General features: G+C 36.2%; 1 long non-coding RNA gene across 1 annotated transcript in view; it reads left to right on the top strand.

The window, feature by feature from the left end:
• LOC144422053 (uncharacterized) overlaps window positions 1-10989 on the top strand; it is an 82357-nt gene extending 71368 nt beyond the window's left edge. The window contains exons 2-3 of the long non-coding RNA XR_013475127.1: window positions 9905-10039; window positions 10801-10989. This is a non-coding gene — a long non-coding RNA (uncharacterized LOC144422053). The remainder of the gene's footprint in view (window positions 1-9904; window positions 10040-10800) is intronic.
• Window positions 10990-13197: the final 2208 nt, after the last annotated feature.

Below are 13197 nucleotides of genomic sequence, written 5' to 3' on the forward strand. Positions count from 1 at the left end.
TCAAACTAGGCTACTTCAATTGTTTTGAGAGTCGAACCAAGCCAAGCTGCTTCCTAGCGAAACTGGAATCCGCACTAAACAGCCATTTTGGCGGGAAAGTACGTCAGGCTTTGGCGGAGTCAGAAAATTCAAATTCAAAATTTGAATCCGTTGCGATCTGAGATATTTCTTAAACTTAGGAGCATTAAGCAAATAATTAAATTAAGAAAATATGCCACTCAATTCAAAATTATATTAACCAAAACATTTGCATATACTTTGGTCCGATAAAAGATATAGCGATACAGCGTAAAACTACTAGATTCACCAGTAGTTGGAGTCGTGACTGCAAATAGACCTGTCCGTTTGAGAATGAGTGCTGTCAGTTGAATCACCAGTTTACATGATGCCTAAAATAAAATATCCTTCCACTCGATATAATATTGAGTGCAATATTCGTTTTTTTTTATCGTAAGCTATAAATTCTATGTCGAGATGACATACGAAGCCGCAGGTTTACGTAGTATTATATTACTTGCGCCTTATGACGCAAAGCCAAATTTGTATCCGTTTGGAACCAAATTCGTCGCACCAATGTATTTTTTATTGGCATGCATTTTGCTGATAATATGTGGAATACTGTCTTCTGAGCTCTATGCTTTTGATTACTACCAAGTGGACTTATTTTAACATAACCGCGAGATAGCTGTGTTCAGTACAGCCGTTTTTGTATGTTACGTATAATTCATTGTATATTTAACAACCGTATGTTTGTTTTATGATTATGCAACAGTATATGTAATTTTACATCGTACAAGCGGTGAAATTACAACACGATGATGTAAAAATACGTATAAATAGTTGCTCGTCCAAAATACTGCCAAAAGATCGTATTTTTTACAATGAAATGGCTGTAAAATTACAAAATTTTTTACAGTGTATGAATCAAATTTCCTGAACTACTTGTTCTGATGTTTCCATGGAACTATTGAAAGGCCTATAATTCGGGGGTCGTTTCAGCCATAAGATTATGTTGAAGTCCATGCAGCAAATTACTGCCCACGTCCCGAAACAACAATACCTGGCGCAGTTTATCAAATAAAGTTTTTATTCAACATTTTCTGATCACAAGTTTTCATATTTAGTACATTCATGTTAATAAATGTTTTCTCATCGATGTCTCGTGTTATAGATACTGCTTTGTGATTTCAGACATTTCATTAAAAAAAACAAGCCTTTGTATAAACATATCAATTGATATGCATGGGCCAACTTTATTTGTGAATAAACATTTCTCTAATTCTGGAAATAGCACACGATTGGATTGGGAATCTCATCTTCTCTCCAGTCATACTCCAACACCGATCCAAATGATCAGCTCAAAGTGTACCATTGGTGGCAGCTGGACTGTGTTGTTAATAATGGTGTGACCTGGGACACAGAAAGTATACGAATTAAATTGATTCTAAGTGCTTTAGGATTTTGAGAAATGTAGATATATTGCAACTCCCATTTTTCTCGAAAGTGGGGTTAGGGGGTTGTGAAGTAAAGTTCACTTGCCGATTTACCAGCATGAATCAATACCAATATAGTGGGAACTGAATTGGGTCTCTACCAGTTGTAATGAATAGTGTAAATTTACTCAGCAGAAGCCAGCTCCTGGCGCTATATAGAAATTTTCTTTGTTTGATTCAGGTAACACCTCATTTTCAAAGATTTTGCTATTCCAGAAGGCCCACCTCTGCAAAAACAACTTCGTAAAAACAAATGTAGGCAATTTAGGTTGCATGATATCTGGCAGAAATGTTCCTTACTTCACACGTCAACAATAATTTAAATAAAAATAACAATTTTCCCGTTCCCATTTTCATGTGCTTTGGATTGATTCAAGCAGTTTACCTGTGTTTTTTTATCAAGTCCGTGCTATGTTTGTATCGCTCGTTCATAATGTCCAACTGGCCCGAATAAATTCTTTGAAAATGATCATATTTAAACCAATATTTGTATATATACATATATTATTCCAGCAGGGCATATAAATTGTTTTCTTTTGAAGGTTTTCGAAGTTTAAAAATTGGCGAGACTCTACAGGACATATGCGGCACGATATATTTAACATTAATTTACCTTGATAGATTTTTTGCTTCGTTGGAGATCGATTATATAGGTATTGATCGTGGACTACTAACGTAAATTGCCCATAATGTACGAAAATGACGCCTAATATGCATTAATGTATTAAAAATTCCTAACAGAAACACTTCAATTCACTCCTTCCGCAAATATTGTTATTTTATATTTCATTTTATAAGTCTCTGTTCATGGATGTATCTTCACATAGAATAGGAAATCACCTAGCCAGAAGCGGTTGTTCTATCAAAATTTCCTTTGTATGTTTAAGCAGGTGGGAATGATCTTTTATAGTTTTACCACTGCACATACTAGTCACTGTTTTATACGTCACTAGAGATAAAACGCACTTGACGACGTATGTTCCAGTGTATGACATTTTAGGCGTTTTGTTTCCGCCGGGTGCGGCAGCTGGAGACAAGAACTAGGTCTTCAACTCGATGTTGACACGTTACCACGCTCTTGAGGAATTTGTCTTCCATAAGATCTCATCGATATGACAAACGATATTTGGCAATTTCGCGAGGTAGATCAACATCTATAGGTTCTCGAAACGGGATCGTGAATGACATGCAATTGTTCTACGTTGAGACACAAGTTGCTAATAGGTAACAAAAGTGTGGAGAAATTTCTGTTCCAGCATGGGCACTGAGCTGTGTACGATACTAGAACACCCGGAAGCGCAATATCCCAAGTTGTGGGATTGTTGTATCTATAGTTTCGCAACGTTTGGATTACAATCTCGTTCGATCTTTCAACGCGCAATTTCCCGCTGGTTGATTCATGGCAGTGCGAGTATTCCCGAATCCCATTTTTCGACACAAGTCGGCAAAGATTCTGCTTTCGAAATTTGTTTTTGGTCCGAATGCACCACTTCTGAAACGCCAACAGTTAGCCTTCTTTCGTATATTAACGTTTCTTTTGCATTCCGATTTTTCATTTGCCAAGACTGTAAGTATTTGGAAAAAAAGGGTCAGTTACAACTACGTCAATCTCAATCCATTGCAGATGCCGAAACTAGCTAGAAGTAATTAAACGAGCTTTTGGATTTGCAGACAGAATTTTAGCTAAGTCACAAACTTTACCACAAGTCTTATCAATACCCAAATGTTCGCCCCCGTGGCAATTATCATGCGTCAAACGCAGAATTTTATACATCATTGAGTCTGGAACCATCAATTGTTGATTGAACAAATCCAAATTTTTGGAATCACTCACTCTTCTATATCTAACGCCATTTTTTTTAACAACTATTTTACCAAACTGACCCCACAAAAATGTATGGAGAAGCAAATGGTAAACTCGCGATGTTTTCACCACTTTCTGCTGGTTTTCTGTTACTGCGGCTCAGCCCAGTTTTCTGCTACATCGCCAGAAGTTTTTGCGGCCCGACTACCTTCAACCTTGGACCATCTTGAGGTAGATAGTATGTAACGGATACTGCAATTAGTCGGAACACAAATGAATATTGCTTCGGTAAAACATGTATAGAAATAGATTTTCAATACGATTCGCGAAAATCTTTAGATTCGAATCTTGCTCCATCCCAATCACTAAGACGAGTAATAATTTCACAACGTCTATATATGCATCACGGAGTTGATTTTGAATTAAATGTAATTAGTTTGAGCCACATATCATGTAGTTGGAAAATTGTCAATCATATCTCCCTGCTACTTATTTTTTATACTGTGAAAAATTCTAATTGTACAGGCATTCAGGAATGCGAATTAAAAATTTTCTGTGGATAATATGTGGATAATAAAATATATAAGTTTGACTTGTTATATACTTGCTCTGTGATCTTCAAACCTACCTTACATACTAGCCCATTTATCAGAAATTTAGCAAATGTAAAAGTTGTGCATGTGGGATAAGTACTGTAAACTAAGTTTTCTCACTACGACTCCGAGTTACGAGGTAACTAAAGTCGTGTCCTGTCCCTTGGTGCCCAAATTAATGTCTTCAATCTATGCACCAACAACTAACAACTGAACAATGCTGCAATCTGTACACCAACAATCCCGTACACTTGTGTTCAAAGAAACTTTTTTATCAGCCCTAAACACATCTTATGATGACGTCAAATTTGAAATAGGAAAACTCATCAATAATAAAATGTACAATACTCAAAAAGCTTCAAGTAGACAGAGCTTCGCACATAATCAGAATTGGATATGCGCACTTTCACTTTTCTGACAACTTGTTGATCATCAGGGTCACAAGTTCTCCAACTTGGAAGTTTCGTTGAACATTGAGTCACTTCTGTCGTCACTGTAATTCGGGAAGATATTTTTTGTCAAGCGCTGCCAAAATAAATCAAGTAATCGCTGAACATGTCTGTGTCCTCTTCCGTATTCATTTGTTCGAGAGAACAAATCAGGTGGCAATTACTGTTCTAATCTTTTTATCAAATTTGAGCTGGGAGTGAGGGCATTCAAGTCTGTCGGATCGTCACTTATCGGTGTGAGTGGTTTATCGTTGAGAATTCCTTCCACTGCTGATTGAAGAGACCATAATAAGTAATCATTGAGAGACTGGCCATTAAACATAGCTCAAAGAACCAATCTTTCCACCACTCCGTTTTCATGAATAGAAAGAAAGAAGAGGTGAAAATGGCCACTGTATACCATTTTGGGATAGAGATGTGTCGATCTGTTGGGAATTCCACTTGATAATAATTTCATAACGTCCGCATATAGATATATATAACGAAATTGGTTTTGTACTAAATTTAATTACTTTAAGCCTTATGGCATGTATTAGGAAAATTGCCAATCATATCTCCTCGTTTTTCATTTTTAATTGCTTAAAAATTCTAGCTATACAGGCATTCAGCAAACGCGAGTACACTTTTTCTCCCTCATTGGCTTGGCTTTCATAATCTTAGTTGTCCGCATTCAATGATCTTCTAATCTCCCTTTTGTATTAACCCATTCTTCAGAAAGTTAGCAAATGTAAGAGCTGTGCATACTCGACCTTTTTCTATCTGCTTCTACCTAGTTGCTTCTCATCGCTGTCGATTTGAAACCGGGAAAAGTCACAACCGTTGGTTACAGGGAAATTAATGAGTAGACCAGCGTTATGTTGCTTTATTCAAATGTAAGGTGTATGTTCTTCAAGTTGTGAGCGACAGTTATAAATATATCACTGCCTACTTCGAGTTTACAGCTATCATCACTTCTGTGCTCATTCGTTCTATTACAATATTTCAATGACGTAGTTTATTTATTTCTGCATGTTGCAAATCTATGATTGTGAAAAGTGACAATAGCACATCAACGAAACGACAGTTCTTTTTTAATGAGCAATTCGAGAGTCCTGCTGCACGCTTACACAAACGTATTTCTGTAACCTTTTGTCTGACCAAAGTCAGACATCCGCAGACAAGCAGTTTACAACAATCAACTTTTTTATTGTTCAGGGCTAGGCTTTTATTAGTTTTTAATTCACATTCATTCAGATTTATGACGTCATAATCAATCTAATAAAGCATTTAAATTTCGTTCTTTCAATTTAGATAACAAGCGATACAGGCAACATTCGCACATTTACGCACATTACTTGGAAATTGTGGAGTATAAAAACCAACTTAAATACCTTCAGAGAAGATAAGATAAGCAGAAATCAAAAGGTTAACAGATGATGTGAGTTTAGCTTTCTGTTTAGATTGTTTTGTAACTTTTCTAACAGTATTTCATTTCATTTAGAATAACTGAATATTTGAATACATGCTCAAAATATCTGTTCATGGAACAGCTATCGCTGTGCTTTGTTTATTCAATGATATATTGCTTCCGCGGTTAACTTGCCTGATGAGAGTGGCTCAGAGTATCTAAGTAAACCAGTCTCAGTTTATAGGAAGTGTTTCTTAACATGGGTTTTAATGGGTTCGACAAAGGTGCTGGTTGGAAACATCAGTATGTCATGGAGTACTTGTGTTATCATGTTATGTAAACCTACAGTTCACTGCAGATATTGAAGTTTATAAAATAACACAACTATTTGGTATTACTCAACAGTAATGCAATACGTCATACTGTATATATTGAAGACTTTTGTCTCCTTTCGAGCATTCTACAAAATTAACTTTAACCGTTCAATCCAAGAAGCAGTTGACGCGTGGATTGTTCACTTGCAACCAAACTAGTCCGGTAAATTTGCTTATTTTTTGATAAAGTACACAGTTGTCTTGGCGACGACGGTTCACGTATTGTTCGCTTATTTGCGTCCTTGGCGGGGTCAGCAAAACGACATGTCGACGGCTTAGGTACAATGGGAAGCAATTTTGTCCTTACGATGAGGAAATTGATACATAAGTTCGGCCAACCAGTGACGATCGCTTGGGCCTGTTTCTAAAAGGTCGTAGATAGCAAAGACTCAGGAATTCAAGAGCCGCAAAATCTCCGATTTTAAATCATACGTTCAAGCATCCACAAAAACGTAGTTGCTTCTGCAATGGTTTACATTCTTCGTACCCCTTCGTAAATATAAATCGTACCCGTGTTAACATTAACACTTTATGTAACAAAGGCGTTTCACAAGATACAGAAGTAGTAAAATTGTCGGTGAAATCTGGTTACGACGAATATTGGAGTTAAACAACGTGTTTGTGATCAAGTCACAAAGATCACATTCAGATAGAATGCTTAAAAAAGTTCAATATATGCCTCACTTGCAGGATATTCCGTTGGCCGATATTGAAGCGAATCAAGCTATGATTTTAATCGCGGCAGATAATCTCATAGCGTTCTTCCAGCTTTTGCATGAAGTGGGTCGACAACGTGAACCAATAGGAATTGAATCTCCTCTTGGTTGGACTTGATCGGAAATTTGCGTACAAGTATTGACAATAAGACAATTTCAAATTTGATGCATTGCGGAATACGTGACCATTATACCATGCTACAAGAACAAATCGGATAAAATTGGTCCAGCGAATCTGTAGGCACGGCAAACAATTTTTCGCATAGTGAGTCCTTCGAAGATAGACGAGAATATATTTTCACGAACAGTAAAATTAAATGATTTGACCGTCCTGATGCATTCTGTTTCATGGAGTTGAATGGAAATTGCGAAAAGTCACTAACCACGCAGCTCGTATGAGATTCAAAAGTCTTACAAAGAAACAACGAATAATGAATAATCGCGTCGGGGTGCTTTTTCATTTTCTGGAAAGACCGACAGCTATAAACGTCAATATAAAAGCCATGCTTCATTTATTCTATTTTTGAAAAATGATATTAATTCTGCAATTTTTAACTGTACAAATAACTGTTTTTCTTGGAAACAGCCATGTGCGTATAAATTATTGCCTCGTATTGCTTTCGTAGCTGTTGATTCATCTTATGTGGCGAATTTTTGTTGTTTAACGGGAGATACGTACGATAGCGGACATAAATTTCCTAGTAGCGCATTATCAATTATCGATATACACTTTTACGTTGATTTACTTACTTCGAAATAGAGTTCGATTCATTGGTATCAGCATCTAAGAACGTGATTGAAATGTTACACAATAACGGGTTCAAGACGACAGATTGGGTTTCGAATTCCAAATCAGTTTCACGTGAGATATACATTCATCGTCTCGCCACAAGTATTGATTTAGATATCGAGAGACTTACTGTGAAAAGTGCTTGAGGCTGAACTGTGGAAGCGAGAGAGATTGCTTCATACTTGAACACCAGGAGTTCACAGGTTTTGTCACAAATAGAAAAGTCCTTACTGTTGTAAGTTCAATACTTGATGCTTGGGATGAAAAATTCAACAATAAGAGACTGAAGTGTTGGTCAAAGTGGAGTAATTCTATAAGTTTTCAAAATATTTCAATTCCTCGTCAATTCAAAGATGTGGAATGTAAATATTCCCTGTACAAATTTGGCATATTCTGTCATATGATATCGAAGCATCCCAAGAAGAATTGCCAGGGTCGTTCTACTTAACGCTGATTCCGCGCAAACTCCCACAGATTACTGCGATAGAAGGATGAATATTCCTCAGTTTTTAGAGAATTCGGACATTGGACTAGTTTTTGACGCTACTCCCCCCGCATCAGGATTCCGCCTCATTGATGGATGACTTCCTGTGAATAGAATTGGCTGTTATATTTGCGTTATAATATTTTTATTTATTTCCAGTGGATATGATATTGTTTCAATTTCTTGATGAGCATAATGTGTCCCAATTTCGCATGATTTTTAACTTTTCAGAAGGCCGTTTTGTAAAATTCGAAACATTGATACAAGTTCATGAAGTAACATTAGGTCAATAATATTAGAAATTTTTACCGATCCGCAGTGACGACATTTCATAAGTTTTATTTAATGCAAAAACATAGACACGACAGAAAAATACAAGAATCCAGGGGCCAGTAGCAAAGATATTGGTAACTTTTCAATTTTACAGTGGCGATAAGGAAGATCAAATCCAGATCGAAAGAAAAATTTAAAATAAAGTTGATTTGGAGATGGAAATTGCAAAATCATTTCTATAATTTTTCGCAGCGCCTCGTCGCAAATGATCGCACAGTAGTTTTCAAATTTGTCAAACAGAACGCGCAGTTCTGCAATAAATTAAAAAAAATTAAACATCGATATCCACCAGAGCGCAAGACTTGATACACGCGTGATTGAAAGAACCCACATTTGTATGTGGAATGCCGAAATAATCACGTCATAATCGTGAAACATACTTTAGCGGCAGTGGTTCCCAAACTTTTTAGAGTTGGTACCCACTATTTATTACCAAAGCTTATGGCGACCCACTTAACTTCAATTTAATTTCATTTTGTTTTTTTTGGGACATTATACAGAACACAGCAATGGCTAACCACCGCAAAACTACCGTGTTTCCTCGAAATGAAGACCTGGCCTGAAAATAAGATAATAATTTGAATTTTTAAAATGATTTTAAAATGACCCTACCCTTAAAATAAATTTAAAATGTGTGGGAGAAGAAAGGTTCATTAACCTGAAGTAAGGTGAAGATCACACCAATATTGAAGATTGTGTGATATCACAATTATGATATTTGTCACTTGATTTTTGTATAGAAAATACAAATAAAAACTATGGATGTCGGTTTTTATATAATATTTAGTAAAAAAATCTTGTGATTTTCTACAATGTAATTTTATTTTTGATAAATGAACACAAAAGACCTCTTCCAAAAAAAACCATAGTGTTATTCTTCAAAATAAATAAATCTAAATCCTGTCTAAATTTTGGGGAAACACGGTAAGAAGTGCTGTACAGTGTACAAAACTGCTATGCGTAAAAAAGCCACGTGGTCATTCTTTGTGTAGCAAATTTTTGTTCCTTTGAGAAGATCGTAAAAAGGAACCAATCACAGATTCGAATTTAAATTCAATTTAATTTATTTTGTTTTTTGAAGATTTACGTATTCGAGTCCCCACCGATCCTAATTACCAGTATGATTAACCAAAGCTCTCTACATCTTTTCACGACCAACTAAGATTCCTTTTGCGACCCACCAGTGGTTCGCGACCCATAGTTTGGGAACCGCTAAAGTTTAGCCTATATAAAATACGGTACTAAAATTTAAACATTTAAAAATGTTTGCTTATGAACTCATTCAGGTGCGGGCTGAACGCGGCCCGTGCATGGGGCGTTGGTTGGACAGCCTAAACTATGTTTTTTTATTCCTCTTCGTTTTCTTTTAGATATATTCTATATGCGGTTATAATTTCGCAATTTTTAGCGTTTGCTAAGACATAGGTTTGGTATGACGTCATAATGATTCTAACAAGACAGGAATTGTGTTTTTTATTCAGATAACAAGCGATTCAGGCGAAGAACGATCATTTACAAACATTCCTTAAAATGTGGAGCATGAGAAATTGACTCGAAACTCAAATACCTTTAGTTCAGAGATAAGAAAACCAGAAATCAAAAGGTTAATGGAAGATGTGAGTTTAGCTTTCTGTGTAGACTTTCGTAAGGGTGATGAAGGAAGCTTTTGATCCTTCTCTAGAAACATTAGTAATGTTTCATTCCATTTGGAATACTTGAACACTTGTTCATTCTTCTGTTTGCACGTTAGTATATTCTTCAGATTCAATATTCCAGAAATGTTTCCGACTATTCGAAAGAAAAAGGAAAATTTACATTCGTAGCTACCGGTAATTATTATTAGTTGGAGATTGTTGACAACGCGCCCCAATAAATAAACAAGTCCTGTCACGAAGTTAACGATTTGTTTCTGAATCAGTTACCAGTGTTTGATATTAGAAAGCAAAGTTCTTCAGCATATTGCCTGTGCCTTAATGTACTGTCCCAATGAAATTCAACTTAGAATCGGTGTAGTTTGTTCAAAACAGTCAACACGATGGAACATGGCATCTGCTGAAAACAATGAACATAAACTAAATATTCCATACGGCAAGACAATTTTGCAGTATCATAATATCACAACTCTCTATATTTCAAATCAATCAGCACGATATAGATTAAAATCAAACAAAATTTAACATTATATATATACCCAATGTTTCGACTTTCCAAGTAACACAATCAAATGAAATATGCTCTAAACCAAAGTAACTGCAATCCAAGTTTTATGACTAAAATATTAAAGCAGTAGTTATTGTGCTAATTTGACAGTAATACTGCCACAAATTATATTTGTATTACACTTGAGAACCTCAATTCCTATTATTATTTCCAACAGATACATAACGAGTACTACCAACAATACAGAACCTGTAAACACTGGTTCACACCGAATACTGAGATAGACTGAGACAAGACATCCAACTATTGCGCTTCCAATTTACTAATTATCCTAATTAATCAACAAACTCACATCATACCATTGTGGAGTGCGTCAGACGCGCCTTTGCAGTTTACGTAAAAACGTCAATATTTACCCTGTCCAACATTCGGATGGAACAGTAACAACCTATGATGATTTAAGAATGCATGTTAATAGGGATTTCAGGATAGATGTTACATGAATATGATTAAGTACTGCTTGTACCGAGCTTTATGGGGTAGATCAGGGTGGTCCGAACCGCGGCCCTAGCACACATTCCTTGCGCCCGTAGAACAATTTTAGCGTGTACTAAACTAAACCATTGGTAGATAAGTGTATTTATTGGCAGAGTTATTTCTAAACTATTCGAACTGTGTTTGGCCTTTTTCCTAATCCCGATGTCGGGATTGATATTTGATAAAATCACGGAATTTCAATGTTGTATCTATAAACGTCAAGACTCAAGATCAGGATGGAAATGACTTCCCGTGGTCGGTACGAGGAGAATAAATTGTCTTGTGCAGACATGACCAAGCCGATGAGATGAATCGCGCTTCCATCCAAACTTCGTACATGAAGCTCGCCTTGAGTAACTTCTCAATTTTAGAGACGTGACCATGTGACAGCAATGACGAAACGCAGACCTGACTTAGCGCCGCGCAATCCATTTTTTTTAGCTGGGTTTGGAGTCTCATCTTAGACATATATTTTGGTTGTTATTTGACGATACCACTAGACCTGATCACGCTAAAAGTAATGAAATTAGTCAAATTTATGAATTCATCATACAATAAGTGTAGAATAAGTAAACAAGAAATAGGAAATATATTTACCTTTCCCCAACAACGTTCAATGACGGGGTCTGGTGTGTTTCCAAGTAATTTCTACCACGAAAAAATATAAGTTTAGCGGACATTACAAAATCAAACATGAAGAAAATTGCTATAAATATCACCGTATTTCTCAAGAAGCAAATGGGTAAACTCCCGATGTTTTATCACTTCTGGGTTTTCTCCTACTGGGGCCCGCGAGACCTCGCCAAAGGTTTTTGCGCACGCCAACCTTGGACCACCCTAGGGTAGATCTTATATAACGGATGCTGCAATTAGTAGAAACATAAATTAATATTGTATCGGTAAAAGATGTAGATAAATCGATCTTCAATACGATACCAGAAAATCTATGGATTCGACACGCATGTAAATTTAGATTCGAATCTTGCTCTATCCAATTCACTAAGGCAAGTAATAATTCCACAACGTCTACATATATATATATCACAAAGTTTGTTTGAGATTAAGTGTAATTAAGCCACGTATCATGTATTTGGAAGATTGTCAATTATATCTACCCGTTCCCTATTTATTATTTATAATGTGAAAAATTCTAATTTTACGGGCATTGAGCGAATGCGAGTATCGGATTTCCTAATCTTATTTCTCATCATTCTATTGCTAGGACATCGGTGCCGTATGCGATGCAATCACGAGAAAATGTAAAAGTTGTGCATGTGGGATAAGTAGTTTGAAGTAAGGTTTCCCACTACGGTTACGAGTTACGAGCTAACTAAAGTCGTATCCTGTCCTTTGGTATCCAAATTATTGTCTTCAATTTATGCACCAACAAGAAACTTTGAAAGAAACTTTGTTATCAGCCTGAAACACATCTGATGTTGACATCACTGTTAACAGTCTTAGAACTTCAGTATTGGTGTTAATAATAAATTGACTGTTTTTGACAAAGACTCAAAGAACAGCCGCGAGTATGCTAGGATACAAAATAAGACAATGATAAATATAACATTGCATATATTAGAGCAATCCTCAAAACCTAACAATATTCGAAGTATCAAATTCCCACCTGATAATCATTTTGCAACGTATGGCATGAGTCAAACGCGAATTAGGAAATCCCATCATTAATGAAATATACAATTGCACAGCAGACTCCCTGATCCGCATTGTGCGACGTGCATTTACCTCGGGGCAACAAAATTTCGAATTTTCTAGCGAGGGGTGGGGGGTGAGTCATTTATTCGCCCCAGTAAAAGGAGGGACGTTGACTTTACAGTGCTTGAATTAAAGGGCTTAAGATTCCATAAAATGGGCAATGAAACATTTCGTACATACCGGCCCCGGAAATTATATGAAATGTTTTGTTGAAATGGATAACGGAGGGAAATATTAAAAAAAAAAGGTTTGCTCAACTTCCAAAAACAAAAGTTAAAAATACGGAAACAAAACCTATGAAGATAACGAAATTGTCAATGTGTATGTGTGGTGTGGATGCTATATATGCAGTGTGTATTTTGTA

Source organism: Styela clava, chromosome 4, assembly GCF_964204865.1.
Source record: "Styela clava chromosome 4, kaStyClav1.hap1.2, whole genome shotgun sequence".
Taxonomy (NCBI): domain Eukaryota; kingdom Metazoa; phylum Chordata; class Ascidiacea; order Stolidobranchia; family Styelidae; genus Styela; species Styela clava.